The sequence below is a fragment of the Tursiops truncatus genome, chromosome 19 (genome assembly GCF_011762595.2).
Source record: "Tursiops truncatus isolate mTurTru1 chromosome 19, mTurTru1.mat.Y, whole genome shotgun sequence".
Taxonomy (NCBI): Eukaryota; Metazoa; Chordata; class Mammalia; order Artiodactyla; family Delphinidae; genus Tursiops; species Tursiops truncatus.
The window spans coordinates 24,725,403-24,743,947 of NC_047052.1; the positions used below are offsets into that span (position 1 = coordinate 24,725,403).

General features: G+C 36.7%; 2 long non-coding RNA genes across 2 annotated transcripts in view; one reads left to right on the forward strand and one right to left on the reverse strand.

Moving 5' to 3' along the window:
• LOC141277130 (uncharacterized) overlaps window positions 1-936 on the reverse strand; it is a 105,793-nt gene extending 104,857 nt beyond the window's left edge. The window contains exon 1 of the long non-coding RNA XR_012327904.1: window positions 876-936. This is a non-coding gene — a long non-coding RNA (uncharacterized lncRNA). The remainder of the gene's footprint in view (window positions 1-875) is intronic.
• A 1,305-nt stretch (window positions 937-2,241) lies between these two features.
• Window positions 2,242-18,545, forward strand: part of LOC141277188 (uncharacterized) — a 74,675-nt gene continuing 58,371 nt past the window's right edge. Inside the window, exons 1-2 of the long non-coding RNA XR_012328156.1 lie at window positions 2,242-2,359; window positions 7,014-7,141. This is a non-coding gene — a long non-coding RNA (uncharacterized lncRNA). The remainder of the gene's footprint in view (window positions 2,360-7,013; window positions 7,142-18,545) is intronic.

The following is an 18,545-nucleotide window of genomic DNA, read 5'->3' on the forward strand; positions in this document are numbered from 1 at the left end:
GGTAGACGGTGAACAAAATAACAACGTGACCTATTAGAAGGTGACAAGTGCTGTGGAGAGAAATGAAGCAGGGCTGGGGTGGGAGGGCTGGGATGGGGTGGCGGTTGAGGTTCTGAAGGGACCTGAAGGAGGCAGGGAAATGGGAGGACTGTGTTCCAGGCCGAGGGGACAGGTATGAGGGCTTGGGGGCAGGGACGTGCAGGGTGTGCCTGAGGGGAATCCAGGAGGAGAGGAGGACAGAGCCGGAAGGCGGCAGGGACACTTCACGGAGGGCCCGTAGGCTGAATCAAACTACACTTTGGGAGCAGTTTTAATTCTGTCCAACGATCAGTCTAGGAAGGATGAAGTAGGTGTTCAAGGGGACAATTGGAATGAACTGAAATTATGTCTTCCTTGTTTCAGTCTATGCTTAAGGGCACTAAAAGGAAAAGACAGCTCTCAACGTTTCTCCAAGAAAATCAGAGGTTCCTTGTTTTCTGAGTAAAGCATGTGAATGTCTCGCCTACTCAAGTCCAGTCTTTTTTTTTTTTTCCTAGAACAGTAAGAACCAAGAACAAAATGAAAAGACACAAGCTTGTTTTGTTTGTTCCTGGGCCGTGTTCCCGGAACAGCCTGTTTGCCAGGTGTGTGATTCTCAGATGATGTTTATCAAGGGAACTTAGGTCTACAAGTCTGAGATGACATTGCCCAGGGTTGAGGGTCCCTGGGCCCCACGCCTCACCCCCTCCTGTCTTCCCTGCACCCCGCAGCCACGAAGCATCAGCCCCAGAGACACATGCAGGAGGCAGAAAGGCCAGCTCAGAGGTTGCAGTTCAGGGCAAAGAAGTAGCAAACCACAAGTTCATCTTGGGGACACCATGGCGGAGATAAGTTACCTGGAATTTCTACCCACTTCCTCCAACTGCAGAACCTCTGCTTCAAATAAACCAGGAAGTTCTGGGGGCTTGGGAAGGACCAGACTTTGAGCTGAAATGGTTAGAAATGAGGGGAGACGAATGGGTATGGAAGTGAGGCTGGTGGGTGTGGGTGTTGCCGTATGGGGCGGAAGCTGAGCCCTGACAGGACGCTTGCCCCTCCTGTTTGGGTGTCATCTACACCTTTACATCGGTGACTCGGCTGGTCGACAATATGTCATTGATCACCTACTGCGTACACTAGGCACAGGGCCGGTGCCACAGGAGAGCTTATAAAGAATCCTACCCGGAGGAGCTGCCAGTTCCCGCCGGGGAGGGAGGGACACTTTGCTCCACTTGTTGGCTAAGTGCCCCGCAAGCCTTGCCTGCTCCAAGTTAACACCAATCAGCTGGATGTTTCTTTGTCTCCACTCTCTCCCTTCCCTCCCTTCTTTCTGTTTTGCAGGTGGTACAGTTTTGTCATTATGAGATGGGGTTAGACATAATAGATAACTTCTCCTAATAACGGTACCTCAGTTTAAATTTTTAGCCAACTTCAAGCAAGTTTAAATGCTCATTGAAAAGGTAAAACTATATAAAAACAACCAAAGAAGAAGGGCAAACCTTCACCGCTTTTACTTCCTGCTCTTCCTCTCCCGAGATACCGGCTGTTAACATATCAGTATTTATTTTCCAGCTTAGACCCTTTTTTCCCTGTACACACCTATTTCTGCATACAGTTTTTATACAGAAAGAGAGTATAAACTCTTGTTTAATTCACTTCTGTACTTCCAGCTTCAGGAACATGATAGACACTGAAAATATCTGTTGAACAAATGAATTAAGAATTTCTGAAATTTGTCCTCATTTAAAAATGCACCACGGACGGCCTTCCATGTCATCCAGCTCATTCCTTCTATGGCTGCGTAGTATTCTATAGAACGTCTGCACGATTGTTCAACCACAACCCTATTGTCAGACGTGGGCTTACCCCTGCTTTCAGTATTGAAGCCCTTGCGCCTACCCCCTCCCACACTCACGTATTTCTCTAGGCAACTGCAGTAAACAGAGTAATGGCTTCCCAAAGACGCCGGCGTCCTAGTCCTCAGAGCCTGTGAATTTGTTTCCTTCCATGGCAAAAGGACTTGCAGGTGTGATTGAGCTGAGGCTCTCGAGACAGAGAAAGCCTTCTGGATTATCAGGTGTGTCCAATATAAGGCACTTTATAAGAAGGAGGCAGGAGGTTCAGGGTTGGTGGAGGAGTTGCGCGGAGGAATCCGGAGGAAAGCAGACGCTGTGCTGACAGAGCAGAGGTTGGGGTGACGCCATTGCTGGAAGGCGTCATAAGCCAAAGAACGCGGACAGCCTCCAGGAGCTGGAAAAGGCAAAGAAATGGACTCTCCTCTAGAGCCTCCAGAAGGAATGCAGCCCTGCCGGCCCATTTTGGACTTCTGACCTCCAGAACTGTGAGATAATCAATTTTTGTTTTTTTTTCCAATTTTTTTTATAGTGATAAAAATTTTATAGTGATAAAATTTACTGTCTTAACCATTTTTAAGTATACCGTTCAGTGGCATTAAATACATGCATAATGTTTCATCAACACCATCCATCTCCATAACTCTTTTCATCTCGTAAACAATTAAACAATAACTCGCCATTGCCCCCTCCCCTCTGCCCCGGCAACCAACCTTCTACTTTCTGTCTCTGATTTGGGCCACTCTAAATGTCTCATATAGTGGAATCATATGGTATTCGTCTTTTTGTGGCTGGCATATTTCACTTAGTATAATGTTCTTAAGATTCATCCATATTGTAGCATATGTCAGAATTTCCTTCTTTTTAAAGGATGAATAATACTCCATTTTATGGTGGTGGATTTCTAGGCTGAACTGAGACAGGCATTCTTAGCTGAGACGCCAAGAGGTGGTTAAAACAGTATGAGAACATCAAGGTAGCTGATTCCAAGCAGAAAAAACAGCTGAAATGTAGCGATGTATTTGAATCTGCTGTAATTAAGATTTTCCACAGGCTGTGGGGTGGGTGAGAGACCTCATTGACAACTTTATCAAACTTGTGATGTTTAAATTCAACAAAACGTTTACATAACAGATTTCAGAAGGAAATTAAATCTGTTTTTGTTTCACTTTTCTATTTTTTAAAAATATAAATGGGCTAAATGAAAGCTGATTTGATTAGATGTAGAATACTAAAGTGTCTAAAGCCCGTGGAGACACAAACAGGTGTGAGAAGTTCCATGCTCTTAATGATCAAAAATGGGTGTGTAATCCTAGAGAAGCTTTAATTAAACAGTTCAAAAAAGGTAGCTCCTTTCTACAGGTGTTTTGCAGATTTTGATAGTTGTAGATTCTTTTTTGCTGTGTTGTAAAAAAATCCAAAAAACAAAAAAGCTAACTATTTTAAACCAGAAAATTTTGTTTACCCATTCATCTATCAATGACCACTTGGGTTACTTGTACGTTTTAGCCATTGTCAACAATGCTGCTATAAGCGTTGGAGTACTAATACCTCTTTAAGATCCTGCTCTCAGCTCTTTTGGGTATGCATCCAGAAGTGGAATTCCTGGATCATATGGTAATTCTATCTTACATTTTTTGAGGAACCTTCATACTGTTTTCAACAGCAGCTGTATCAGTTTTTTTTTTTTTTAATTTATTTTATTTTTGACTGCGTTGGGTCTTCATTGCTGCACTCAAGCTTTCTCTAGTTGCGGTGAGCAGGGGCTATTCTTCCTTGCAGCGCATGGGCTTCTCATTGCGGTGGCTTCTGTTGTTCTAGAGCACGGGTACCAGGCATGTGGGCTTCAGTAGTTGTGGCACACTGGTTCAGCAGTTGTGGATCGTGGGCTCTAGAGCGCAGGCTCAGTAGTTGTGGTGCACGGGCTTAGTTTCTCCACGGCATGTGGGATCTTCCCAGACCAGGGCTTGAACCTTTGTCCCCTGCACTGGCAGGCGGATTCTTAACCACTGCGCCACCAGGGAAGTCCCTGTACCAGTTTTTAATATTCACATCAGCAGTGCTCAAAGGTTCCAATTTCTCCACATCCTCACCAACACTTGTTTTCTGGGGTTTGTTTGTTGTATGTTTGTTTGTTTTTAGTAGTAGCCATTCTAATGTGTGTGAGGTGATATATCATTGTAGTTTTGATTAGAATGATTAGTGATACCGAGCATCTTTTCATGTGCTTATTGGCCATGTGTATATCCTCTTTGGAGAAATATCTATTCAAGTCCTTTGCCCATTTTTTTTTTTAATTTTTAAAATTTTTATACAATTTTAAAAGTTGTACTAGATTTATTGTTATTACAAAATATTGGCTATATTCCCTGTGTTGTACAATACATCCCTGTAGCCTATCTTACACCCAATAGTTTGTACCTCCCACTCGCCCACCCCTGTATTGCCACTTCCTTCTTCTCTCTCCCCGTTGGTAAACCACTGATTTGTTGTATTTTTTAAGATTCCACATATAAGTGATATCATACAGTGTTTTTCTTTCTCTAACTTATTTCACTTATAATGCCCTCCAACTCCATCCATGTTGCTGCAAATGGCAAAATTTCGTTCTTTTTTATGGTTGAGTAGTATTCCAGTGTGTGTGTGTGTGTATGTGTGTGTGTGTATCACATCTTTATCCATTCATCTGTTGATGAACACTTCGGTTGCTTCCATATCTTGGCAATTGTAAATAATGCTACTGTGAACATTGGGGTGCATGTATCTTTCTGAATTAGTGTTTTTGGTTTTTGTTTTATATATATATATATACCCGGGAGTGGAATTGCTGGGTCATATGGTAGTTCTATTTTTAGTTTTGTGAGAAACAGCCATACTGTCTTCCATAGTGGCTGCACCAATTTACATTCCCCCCAACAGTGTACAGGGGTTCCCTTTTCTCCACATCCTTGCCAACGTTTATAGTTCATGTTCTTTTTAATGATAGCCATCCTGACAGGTGTGAGGTGATAACTCATTGTGGTTTTGATTTGCATTTCCCTGATTAGTGATGTTGAGCATCTTTTCATGGGCCTGTTGGTCATATGCATTCCGTCTTTGGAAAAATGTCTACTCAGTTCTTCTGTGCATTTTTTAATTGGGTTGTTTGTTTTATCAATGTTGAGTTGTATGAGCTGTTTATATATATGATGGATATTAATCCTTTATCAGTCATATAATTTGCAAATATTTTCTCCCAATCAGTAGGTTGTCCTGTGGGGGGTTTTTTTGTTTTTTTTTTTTTTGTGGTACGCGGGCCTCTCACTGTTGTGGCCTCTCCCATTGCGGAGCACAGGCTCCAGACGCGCAGGCTCAGTGGCCATGGCTCACGGACCGAGCCGCTCCACGTCATGTGGGATCTTCCCAGACGGGGGCACAAACCCGTGTCCCCTGCATCGGCAGGCGGACTCTCAACCACTGTGCCACCAGGGAAGCCCCAGGTTGTCTTGTTTTGTTGATGGTTTCCTTTGCTGTGCAAGAGCTTTTAAGTTGAATTAGGTCCCATTTGTTTATTTTTGCTTTTTACTTTAAACCCTTATATACATGATTAGCAAATATTTTCTTCCATTCTGCAGGTTACCTTTTTACCCTGTTGATATTATCTTTTGATGCACGAAATTTTTAATATTCATGAAGTCCACTCTATCTTTTCTGTTTTGTTGCCTATACCTTTGGTGTCACGTTCAAGAAATCATTGCCAAATTCAGTGTCATGAAGCTTTTTTCCTGTTTTCTTCTATGGGTTGTATAGTTTTCGGTCTTACATTTAGGTCCTGATCCATTTTGAGTTAATTTTTATACTTGGCACTAGGTAAGGGTCCAGCTTCATTCTTTTGTGTGTGGATATCCAGTTTTCCCAGCACTATTTTTTAAAAGATTGCTGTTCCCCCATTGAATGGTCTTGGCACCCTTGTCAAAAATCACCTGACCATATATATGAAGGTTTATTTCTAGGCTCTCTATTTTATTTAATCAGTCTATCTTTCTGTCTTTATGCCAGTACCACACTGTTTCTAATACCATAGATTTGTAGTAAGTTTTGAAATCAGGAAGTGTGAGTACCCCAGCTTTGTTCTCCTTTTTCAAAATTGTTTTGGCTATATGGGGAGCCCTTGAGATCTCATATGAATTTTAAAATGAGATTTTCTATTTTAAAATCCCAATGATGTTTTTTGAAGGTAGAGATTGCATCGAATCTGTAGATAACATTGGGTAGTATTGACATCTTAACAATATTAAGTATTCCAGTCCATGAACATCAGATGTGTTTCCATTTATTTATGTCTCTAATTTCTTTCAGCAATGTTTGTAGTTTTCATTGTACAAGTCTTTCACCTCCTTGGTTAAGTTAATTCCTAGGTACTTTATTTTTGATGCTATTATAAATGGAATTTTTGTAATTTCCTTATCAGATTGTTCATTGTTAGTGTATAGAAATGCAACTGGTTTTTGTGTGTTGACTTTGTATCCTGCTATGTTGCTGAATTCATTTATTAGCTCTAATAGTTTTGGTTTTGTGTTGTGGAGTCTTTAGGGTTTTCTACATAGAAGAGCATATCATCTGCAGAGATCATTTTTCCTTTCCATTTTTGATGCCCTGTATTTCTTTTTCTTGCCTGATACTTCTGGCTAGAACTTCCAGTACTATGTTGATTAGAAGTGGCGAAAGTGGGCATCCTTGTCTTGTTCGTGCTCTTAGAGGAAAAACCTTCAGTATTTCACCATTGAGCATGATGTTTGTTGTGGGTTTCTCCACACATACGACTTTTATTATGTTGAAGTACTTTCCTTCTTTTCCTAGTTTGAGTGTTTTTCTTACCATGAAAAGGTGTTGAATTTTGTCAAATTCTTTAGCAGCAATTTAGATGATCATATTTTCTTTCCCCTTCACTCTGTTAATGTGGTATACTACATTGATCAATTTAATGTTGAACTATCCTTGTATTTCATGAATAAATCCCACTTGGTCAGGGTGTATAATCCTTTTAATATGCTGCTGAATTCAGTTTTCTAGAATTTTGTTGAGGATTTTCCCATCAATGTTCATAAAGGAAATTGGTGTGGTAGTTTTTTGTTTTGAGTTTTCTTGTTTATTTGCTTGTAGTGACCATAAGCCAAAGAACATGGACAGCCTCCAGGAGCTGGAAAAGGCAAAGAAATGGACTCTCCTCTAGAGCCTCCAGAAGGAATGCAGCGCTGCCGGCCCATTTTGGACTTCTGACCTCCAGAACTGTGAGATAATCAATTTTTGTTTTTTTTTTTCCAATTTTTTATAGTGATGAAATTTACTGTCTTAACCATTTTTAAGTATACCGTTCAGTGGCATTAAATACATACATAATGTTTCATCAACACCATCCATCTCCATAACTCTTTTCATCTTGTAAAACAGAAATTCTGTACCTATTAAACAATAACTCGCCATTGCCCCCTCCCCTCTGCCCTGGCAACCAACCTTCTACTTTCTGTCTCTATGATTTGGACTAGTCTAAATATCTCATATAGTGGAATCATATGGTATTCATCTTTTCGTGGCTGGCATATTTCACTTAGTGTAATGTTATCAAGATTAATCCATGTTGTAGCATATGTCAGAATTTCGTTCTTTTTTTAAGGCTGAATAATACTCCATTGTATGGTAGTAGATTTCTAGGCAGAACTGAGACAGGCATTCTTAGCTGAGAGGCCAAGAGATGGCTAAAACAGCATTAGAACATCAAGGTAGCTGATTGCAAGCAGAAAAACCTTCTGAGAATGTAGCGATGTATTTGAACCTGCTGAAAATATAATTAAGATTATCCATAGATGGGGGGGAAGTTCCCTTGACAATTATATCAAACTTGTGATGTTTAAATTCAAAAAAAGGGCTACACAACAGATTTCAGAAAGAAATAAAGTCTGTTTTAGTTTTGCTCTTCTGTTTTTTTAAAAATATAAATGGGTTAAGTCAAAGCTGATTTGAGTAGATGTAGAATACTAATGTGTGTAAATATATCTGGGACTAAACTAACCATTGGAGACACAAACAGGCAGGAGAAGTTCTGTGCTCTTGATGATCAAAAACTGGTGTGTTAAATCATAGAGAAGCTTCAGAGTAGAGTTTTAGGTCTTATATTTAGGCCCTGATCCATTTTGAGTTAATTGTTGCACTTGCTATTAGGTAAGGGTCCAGCTTCATTCTTTTACATGTGGATATCCAGTTTTCCTGGCAACATTTTTTTAAAAGACTTTTGTTCCCCCATTGAATGGTCTTGGCACCCTTGTCAAAAATCGCTTGACCATATATATGAAGGTTTATTCTAGGCTCTCATTTAATTTGTGTATATATATATATATATATATGTCTTTATGCTAGTACAACACTGTTTTGATTATTGTAGCTTTGTAGTAAAAGTCTTGAAATCAGGAAGTGTGAGTCCCCCAGCTTTGTTCTCCTTTTTCAAGATTATTTTGGCTATATGGGGATCCCTTGAGATTTCATATGAATTTTAGAATTGGATTTTCGACATCAGAATCCCAATGATATTTTTTTTTGAAGATAGAGATTGCAGTGAATCTGTAGATAACATTTGGTGGTATTGACATCTTGAATATATGAAGTATTCCAATCCATGAACATAGGATGTTTCTATTTATTTATGTCTCCTTTAATTTCTTTCAGCAATGTTTGTAGTTTTCACTGTACAAGTCTTTCACCTCCTTGGTTAAGTTAATTCCTAGGTATTTTATTTTTGATTCTAATGTAAATAGAATTTTCATAATTTCCTTTTCAGATTGTTTATTGTTAGTATATAAAAATGCAACTGGTTTTTGTGTGTTAACTTTTCACCTCCTACCTAGCTGAATTCATTTATTAGCTCTGACCATTTTGGTTTTGGGTTGCAGAGCACTTAGGGTTTTCTACATGGAAGATTATATCATCTGCAGAGATAATTTTACTTCTTCTTTTCCAATTTTGACGCTGTGTTTCTTTTTTTTTTTTTTTTTGTGGTTCGTGGGCCTCTCACTGTTGTGGCCTCTCCCGTTGCAGAGCACAGGCTCCAGATGCGCAGGCTCAGCCGCCATGGCTCACAGGCCCAGCCGCTCCACGACATGTGGGATCCTCCTGGACCAGGGCACGAACCCATGTCCCCTGCATTGGCAGGCAGACTCTCAACCACTGCACCACCAGGGAAGCCCCCTGCATTTCTTTTTCTGACTAGAACTTCCACTACTGTGTTGATTACAATTGGAAAAAGTGGGCAACCTTGTCTTGTTCCTGATCTTGAAGGAAAAGCTTTCAGTATTTCACCATTGAGCGTAATGTTTGCTGTGGGTTTTTCCACACATATGGATTTTATTATGTTGAGGTACTTTTCTTCTTTTCCTAGTTTTTTTTTTTTTTATGAAAAGGCGTTGAATTTTGTCAAATGCTTCTTCATGAGCGATTGATGACTGTGTTTGTGTTTTCCATATTGTTGTGTTAACGCAGTGTATTTCAGTTGATCAATTTTATGTTGAACCATCCTTGCATTTCAGGAATAAATCCCACCTAGGGTGTATCCTTTTAATATGCTGGTGAATTCAGTTTTCTACTATTTTGTTAAGGATTTTCCCATAAATGTTCATAAGGGAAATTGGTCTGGTGGTTTTTTGTTTTGAGTTTGTTTCTTTGTTTTTGCTTGCAGTGTCTCTGACTTCAGTATCAGAGTACTGTTGGCCTCATAGAATGACTTAGGAAGTGGTCCCTCCTCCTCAATTATTTGGAAAAATTCTCTAAATATTTGGTAGAATTCACCAGTGAAGCCATGAAATCTGGAGCTTTTCTTTGTTGGAAGATTTTTGATTACTGACTCAGTCTCCTTACTAGTAATAGATCTATTCAGATTTTCTGTTTCTTCCTGATTTAGTCTTGGTAAGTTTTTGTGTTTGTAGGAGTTTGTCCATTTCATGTAGGTCATCCTATTTGTTGGCATACAATTGTTCATAGTATAATTATTCTCTTGATTTCTGTAGGATTGATAGTAATGTCCCCACTTTCATTTTAGTAATTTGAGTCTTTTTTTTTCATTCCATCTAACTAAAGTTTTTGTCAATTTTGTTGATATTTTCAAAGAATCAGGTTTTAATCTCATTATTTTTGTCTATTTTTCTATTCTCTAATCTTTAATTCCTTCCTTCTTTTAGCTTTGGGTTTCATTTGTTCTGTTTCAAGTTTCTTAAGTTGTAAATTAGTTTCTTGATTTGAGATCTGTTTTTTTAATGTGTTTGTAGCTATACATTTCCCCCTTGGGACTGCTTTTGCTGCATTATAGCTTTGGTATGTTGTTTTGGTTTTCATTCAGACTTAGGAGTTTCTAATTTACCTTGTGATATCTTCTTTGATCCATTGGTTGTTTAAGAGTGTGTTGTTAAATTTCAGCATTTGTGAATTTTCCAGTTTTTCTTCTGTTACTGATTTTTAACTTTATTCCACTGTGGTTAGAGAAAATACTTTGCATGATAATTATCTTTGTGGCCTAATGTATGTATGGTCTAACCTGGAAAATATCCCTGTGCACATGAGAAGAATGTGTAGGCTATTGTTGGTGGGTAGAGTGTGCTATGTCCATTATATATAGTTGGTTTATTGTATCTATTTCCTTACTTCTGTCTGCTTGCTCTATCCATTATTTCTCTCTTCAATTCTGTCAGGTTTTGCTTCATTTATTTTGATTGTCTGTTACTAGAAATGTAAATGTAACGGTTACAGCAAGAAGGTACGTCAAACTTCTATTAATATATAATGTCCTACTTTGTCGCTTGTAAACTTTTTTCATTTAAAGTCTATTTTTTCTGATGTTAGTATAACAACACCTGCTGTCTTTTGGTTACTATTTGCATGGAATATCTCTTCTCCATTCCTTCACTTTCAATCTATTAGTGCATTTTGATCTAAAGTGAGCCTCTTGTGGAGAGAACAGCATATAGTTAGATCATGTGTTTTCATCCATTTTGACAATCTTTTGATTGGAGAGTTTAATTCATTTACACTTAAGCATGATTACTGGTAAGGAGGGACTTCTATCATCTTGTTTTCTATATGTTTTATAGCTTCGTTCTTCACTTCTTGCATTACTGTCTTCCTTAGTGTTCAGGTGATCAGCTGATTTTTTTTTTTTTTGGTACTGAAATGTTTAAATTCCTTTCTCATTCCCTTTTGTTTATATTCTATAAGTTATTTTCTTTGTGGATACCTTGGAGGTTACATTTAGCATACTCTAATTTGAATTTATACCAGCTTAACTTCAACCAGCTCAAGTTCAATATTATACAAGAACTTTGCTCTTTACAGCTCCATGCCCACCTTGCTCTTGATATTACAGAATTATACCTTTATACATTGTGTGCCCCAAAATAATATAAAATAATAATTGTTTTAATGCATTAGTCTCTTAAATCACTTAGAATACGAAGTGGAGTTACAAGCCATTGTTACAATAATATTAGCTTTTATAATTGCCTATGTATTTATCTGTATTGGGGTCTTTGTTTCTTCATATGGCCTCAAGTTACTGTCTAGTGTCATTTTATTTCACCCTACAGGACTCCCTTGAGCATTTCTTGCAAGACATATCTAGTAGTAACAAACTCCCTCTGCTTTTATCTGGCAATATCTTAATTTCTCTCTCACTTGTGAAGGATAATTTTGCCAGATACAGGACTCTTAGTTAACAGGGTTTGGGTTTTTTTTGTTTTTCTTTTTTTTTTTCCTTTTAGCAATTTGAGTATATGAGCTCACTGCCTTCTGGCCTCCGAAGTTTCTGATGAGAAACCTGCTAATAATCTTATTGAGGATCCTTTGTATGTATTGAATAGTTTCTCTTATGCTGCTTTCAAGATCTCTTATCTTTGGCTTTTGATGGTTTTATTATGTGTCTTGGTGTGGATCTCTTTGAGTTCATTTCACTTGGAGTGTTTTTTCTTTTTTCCTTATTTCTTTTTCTTACTTTTGTGGGTATCATCTTCGCATTCCCCCCACCTCATTCCAAAGTGCCAGTATCTCCTGGGGAGGAGCTTCTACACATGTCTAGTTACCCAGTTTCTGTAGGTGCAGCCAAGGGACATTTCTCGGTCATCTGGCCTGGAGGCTGGGGGCCTTGCATTCCTGGGTCCCTTGGGGCTGTAACAATCAGAAAGAGAGAGTCTGGGCAGACTGTCACCCCCAGGGCACTGCACAGATAGCAGAATGAAACACAGCTCCCGTCTTTCTAAGAAACAGGTCCATTTGCTTGTCCAGGAGCTTCAGCTTAAAGGGCAAGCTTCTGGTTTGGCACATTTCAAGGGGCCTGTGGAGCTGCTCCCAGGGCACAATCTTTGAGTTCCCCCTCTGCCTAGCTGTAACTCACCAATAATATGTATATCCACCATTTTACTGCAAAAGTGCTAACATCTGTAATAGTAGTCAAATAATCATAGTAATTCTCAAAATAAGTTATATGAAACATATACATATTGCTTGTTGTTTAACCTAAAACAATTGAAAATATTCATAACACCTAAAAAGATGAAATGGATAAACATCATTGAATGAATATGCTTATTCTGTCAAATATTACTGAGAGTCCTAAAATAATACATGTCCCTCGAATCACTAAAAGGGAGAATTTGATATACATTGATAATGGAACATTTTCTTAAAACATTCAGCCAATAATTTAATCAAAACATGTGTTCATTATTTTATATATGTCAGGGCATTTTCTAGGATTAGTAGTCCATGAAACATACTTTAGAAAACAAAGTAACATTTTATAAGTGCACACATTCTTTTTATGCCTGCTGAGTATTATGGTAATAAAAGTTACTTTTTCATGTATAGATAGGAACTTGTACATCAACTTAAAAGCTATATCCTTATCCTCATAGCATGATTTTCCCCTCCCCAGGATCCAACAAAGATCCTTGCATACAGTAAGAGCTCAGTAAATATTTCCTTCCATGGGATGACCCAATTCTATTCCTAATCATGTCTGGTTTGCTGTAAAGTCAGCATTGAAAACTAATAAAATGATTCAGGAGACACAGCATTCTTAAGAAATGTGTTTCTCCTTCCAACTCTTCATGTAGTTTCTTATATATCTGATAACTGGTAAAAGTGGAGACTGCGAAACTGCAAGGAAATGAGTCTTCTCACGGCATTGCTGATACTGCATAATAATCTCATGAAAGATTTAAATAAATACATGATTTAAATAAGCCCTATGATTTAAATATGTATATCAGAAAAGACGCATGATAACATGCCATAAAATATTTGCATCATGAATCAGAATTTATGGTGATCTTGAGTGGTAACTCAGTGAAAACAATGTGCTAAAGTGCTATTCTATAAATGCAGCCTCGCATTGACTTATAATGCCTTTTTATTCTGGCTTCCTTTCTTTATATATCTATAATTTATACTTTACATAAATGAACTGAGACACATTCTAGTAAGCACGAATCAACATTGCCCCTACTTCCCAGATCACTGTACCTTTTAACCCATTGCAAACTTTAATATGTAAAACCAAACCTAACAGAACCAAATGTGTTCCTCTTTAAAGGATTTAATTATTTCAGCAATATGGTATTTATTTGTCCCAGTAACCATTGAGAGATAATAGATATTTCTTGCTCATATAGCATGAACAACACTGAACAAATGACATTTAGAAAATAATTAACATCATTTCTACAGTTAATATCTTTTCACATATCATGAGGATCATACCTCTTGATCTGCCCTCATGATGTGTGACATCATTATTTTATAACAGATGTACCATTGCTTCACAACTGTGCTCTGTTATCCCACTTTTACAGTTCATATTATGCGTATCACAAATGCAGAGGCATGAGACAGGGTTACAGAAACAGCTACTTATGACAGTCTACCATGGAGGTAAATCCAAGAATGCTGTTATGACCAGGAATCAGATTAATTTACCCATGATGCTTGATAAATACTTTAAAACAAACAATATCACCCCCCAAAAAACGTCATTTCTATTGGTCTCTCTATGTTGACACTAACACCACCTTTTTTTGACTGTCGCTTTATATCATGGCTTCACTTTATATCAAGTCCCCCAAATGTGTTGTTCTTGTTCAAAGTTCAGTTGGATATTCTAGGTTCTTTGTATTTCCATATGCATTTTAGAATCAGTTTTTCATTTTCTTCAAAAAACATTGTTGAGATTTTGATTAAGATTGTGTTGACTGCTTAATGAATTAAGGACGGTTGACATAAATATTGAGTCTTCTGATCTGTAAACATGGTATATCTCTGCATTAATTGTTTTTTTCTAAAAATGCTTTGTAGTTTTCAATATAGTTGAATTGCACATGGTTTGTCAGTTTTATTGATAAATGTTTCATATATTTGACATAATTGCAAAGGTTCTTTTTATTTTAAATTTCTGGTATTTCTTTACCAGTATAAGGATATACAATTGATTTCTGTATATTTCTCTTTTGTATTATAATGTAGCTAAATTCACTTATTCGTCCCAGAACTTGCTTTTAGAGATTCCTTAGGAGTTGCTTTTTACAAGATTATGCTTTCTGCTAATAAAACAAGTTATATTTCTTCCCTTATAGTCTTGATAATTTTCATTTCTTTTTTCATATCGTATTTCACTGACTAGAATCTGAGTACAGTGTTGAAAAGAATTGGTGAGAGAGTTCAATCTTGTTTCATCGCTGATCTTAGGAGCAAAGCATTCAGCCCTTAACTATTAAGGTATGATGTTGTTATCTGTAGGTAGTTTTCAGAAGGCACTTTTTATTTTCTTTTAGTATTTGATTTAGGGTTTGTAATATAGTTATTTAAATGATTAGAATCTACCTTTTAGTCAAAGTATACCAATTCATAGCCAGTACAAAGACCTTATAAGAATGTATCTATTTCTCTGCAACCCCTTGCCAAGTTTTCTGCTATGTATCATACATGTCATTATATGTTAACAAACCACAATGTGGTGTTACTAGTTTTGCTTTGTAGGGTTAATTATCTTTTACATAAATTTAAATAGTCTTAGCATTTACCCATTTTGGTTACCATTTCTATGCTCTTTATTCATTAGCTTGTATCCAGATTTCCATCTGATATGTTCTTCTTGTAGGATTTACTTTATCTTTTGTTGTAGTGCAGATCTGCTTGTAGTAGATTCTTTTAATTTCTATAGGTCTGAAATATTTTATCTTCATTTAAAAAATTTTTTTCTCTGGCTGTAGAATTCTAGGCTGGCAGGTGGTGTTTACGTGTGGGTTTTCCTTCAGCACTTTAAACATGTTGCTTCTTCCATCCCTTTCTTTTTTATTCTCGCATTGTTCCTGAAAGTAGTATGCCATTTTTCTTATCTTTGTTCCTTTCTTTACTGTGGTTGCTTTTATAAGATTTTTTCTTTACACTGGTGTTAAGCAACATGCTTACAATTTGTTTTTGTGTAGTTTTCTTCATGTCTCTTTGTTCATCGAGTGTCTTTAATCTGTAGTTTTATAGTTTTCATCAGCCATTATTTCTGCAAATATTTTTGTTTCCCTTTCCTTTTCTTTAGCAATGCTAATTGCACATATAATAGGCCATTGAGGTTAATTCACAGTTCACTGATGCCCTGTTCATTTTTGTCCATTTTTATTTTTGGTGTACCATTTTAGATAATTTCTATTATTATGCCTTCAATTTCAGTAATCCTTTTTCTGCAGTGTCTCATCTGCCCTTAAACCACTCCTTGTATTTTCATCTTGGATTTAAAATTTTCATCTTTAGAGGTTTTGTTGGGTCATTTTATCTTTTATGTTTCCACATACCATTTCAATATTTCTTCTACTTTCATAAACATATGAAATATAGTTCTGTTAGTTGGTTTAATGTCTTTGTCTACTGAATGTATAACCTGTCATTTTGGGTCAGTTTTAATTGATTAAATTTTCTCCTCTTCAAGAGTTACAGTTGCTTGGATATTTTGCATACCTGGAAGTTTTCGTCAGATTCCAGACACTACAAATTTTACCTTTCGGGTATGGTGGATATTTTAAAATTTCTAAAAATATTATTTTCTTTTTATCTGGGATGTAGTTAAGATACATGAAAACAGTTTTATCCTATTAGGAACTGCTTGTAAACTTTATTGAGACTAGAATAGCATTTAATCTAGGATTAATTTTGCCTCATTTCTGAGCCAAAACCCTTCTGAGTGTGTTCCCTGATGCATCACACTTACGAGGGATTCCACTCTGCCTTGTAGGAACAGGAGATATTTCCAGCTAGATGTGAGCATCGAGGATTTTTTTTTTCTCTAATACTTTCAGGTTATTCTTCTCCTGGCCCTAGGCAATTTCTACACGTGCATTTATTGCTCAATTTCCAGTAAGACTTGAAGAAGACCCTCTGCAAATATCCACCATTCTCTCTAAGTGCATCTTTTACTCCTCCAGTGTTCTTTTCTGAAAATTCTAGTCACTCTGGCCTCCCTAGATTTTCTGCTCCATCTGTTCATATCAGGGATTTCTCTAGGTTCTTCCTGGTTTCTCCTTCTCTGACACATGGCCTGGAAGCTCACTTCAGTCTGTAAACTGAGGCCAGTGCAAGGCTTAGTTTGTTTCCTGATTCTCAGGGAACACTACACTATCATTCATTGCCTAAAGGCCAATATACATATTTTAATATGCTTTTATTACTGACTAATGTTTAATATTAAGCAAATTCTAGCCCCCAGATATTTTCAGCAGTATTGTGAAATTCCTTTGCATCCGCTATTAAAAGATGATATTGAACAAGTTTCAAAAGAGAATACTTGTTAAAAATACTGTTTATTTCCAAACAGCCTATTAGACCATGGGCTATTACTACATATTCATGAGACATTTAACATTATATTTCTACTACAGCATTAAAAATTAATCTTTTCAACGATATTGAGGTATAATTGACAAAAATTGTATACATTTAAGATATACAGTGTGATGTTTTGATATAGGTACACATTGTGAAATGATCACCATAATCAAACTAACTAGCATGTTTATCTCCAGCCTTTTGATGTGCAATTGTTTTATATAATATAGTTTTATATAAATTTATATAATTTTACTGTTTTTTTTTCAAGGAGGGGAATGGTAAATTGGATTCCTATAACTTTATCTTTTTCAGAAGAGAAGTACATATAGTTTCTACAGAAACAACAAAGGATTGTGATTCAATCTAACACTAGGATATTATCTAAAAAATATATATAACAATCTATATAAAGACCTGTGCAAGGTGAAGAAATACAAGAAAAAAAGTGGCCCAAGGCAATGCCTTATATTTCATAATGACCTAAATAAAAATAAATCAAAATTAGAAAACTTATTAAATAAAATAATAGGAAATAGTAAGCCATGGAAAGAGAGCTGACAAAGTTCAGGAAAGATTAGAAAGAAAAGAAAAAAAAATTGGAAGTAAGGGCTAACCTAGAAGCCATGAATGTATAGATAGCAGAGAATCTCATAAAGAAAATAGGTAATGGAAAGGAGAAAAATGAAAACCATAGATGTAAGTGAAGAAAATGATAAAAAGAATTTGAAAAAAAAGGAATAGAGAAGAAAAGCAAAAATAATCAGGCACTTTACAGTAGCAGACACAGAAAAGAAAACCAAAACAATGGAACACACACAGATACACTCAGTGCTATTAAATTCAATAAAAATTTATTGAATTAGTTAATGCACAGAAGTAGATTATATCATACAAAGCAGTAAAGATCTAATATCACTACATAATATGATAATCATTCATAGTCAATTATACTGTAATAGTTTACTATTACATCTGTAACACATTACTACACATTAGTGACTTAAAAATTACAAATGTATTATTGTACAGATCTGTTAGGTCAGTAGTCCAGCATGGGCTGAAATCAAGAGTGTGTTCTTTCTGGAGTTTCTAGGAGATAATGTGTTTCCTGCCCCTTGGACTGTTGGCAGATTTCAGTTTCTTGCAGTTGTGTGACTGATACCCATGTTTTTTTCTTGGCTGTCAGCTAAGAACCATTCTCAGCTTCTAGCGGCCACTGTGTCACTTGACTCATAGCTCTTTTCCTCCCTCTTTCAAAGCCAGCAATAATGGGTAAAGTTCTTCTCAAGTCACATCCTCCTCTGACCCTTCTTCTTTTGTTAAATATCTCTCTGACCACAGCCACAGAAGTTTCTCAACTTTAAATTATTCATTTGATTAAATTTAGCCCATCATGATGATCAAGGATAATCTCCCCATCTCAAGGTCCATACTCTTAACTATATTTTCAAAGTCCTTTTCACCAACGTAATATATACACAGGTTTTAGGATTTAGGGAATGGATATCTTTGAGAGTCACCTTTCTGCCTACTCCATATTCCTATGAAAATTCCATAAATTTCTTCATGATAAGAATTGGATACACTTTACTCAACAAAACCCACAAAGTTACTTTTCCCTCCAGCACTGAAACAAAAAAACTTTTTTTTTTTTTTAAAGAAGGAGTTAGGTGCTGGGTTTCATGAAAAACATACACTATATGTTTAAAGTGTTAAATCATGGTCATCAGAGTAAGGTGTAAATATTACGAGGGCTCTGGAATCCTGAGAAAAAGAGGAAACAGATCTAGA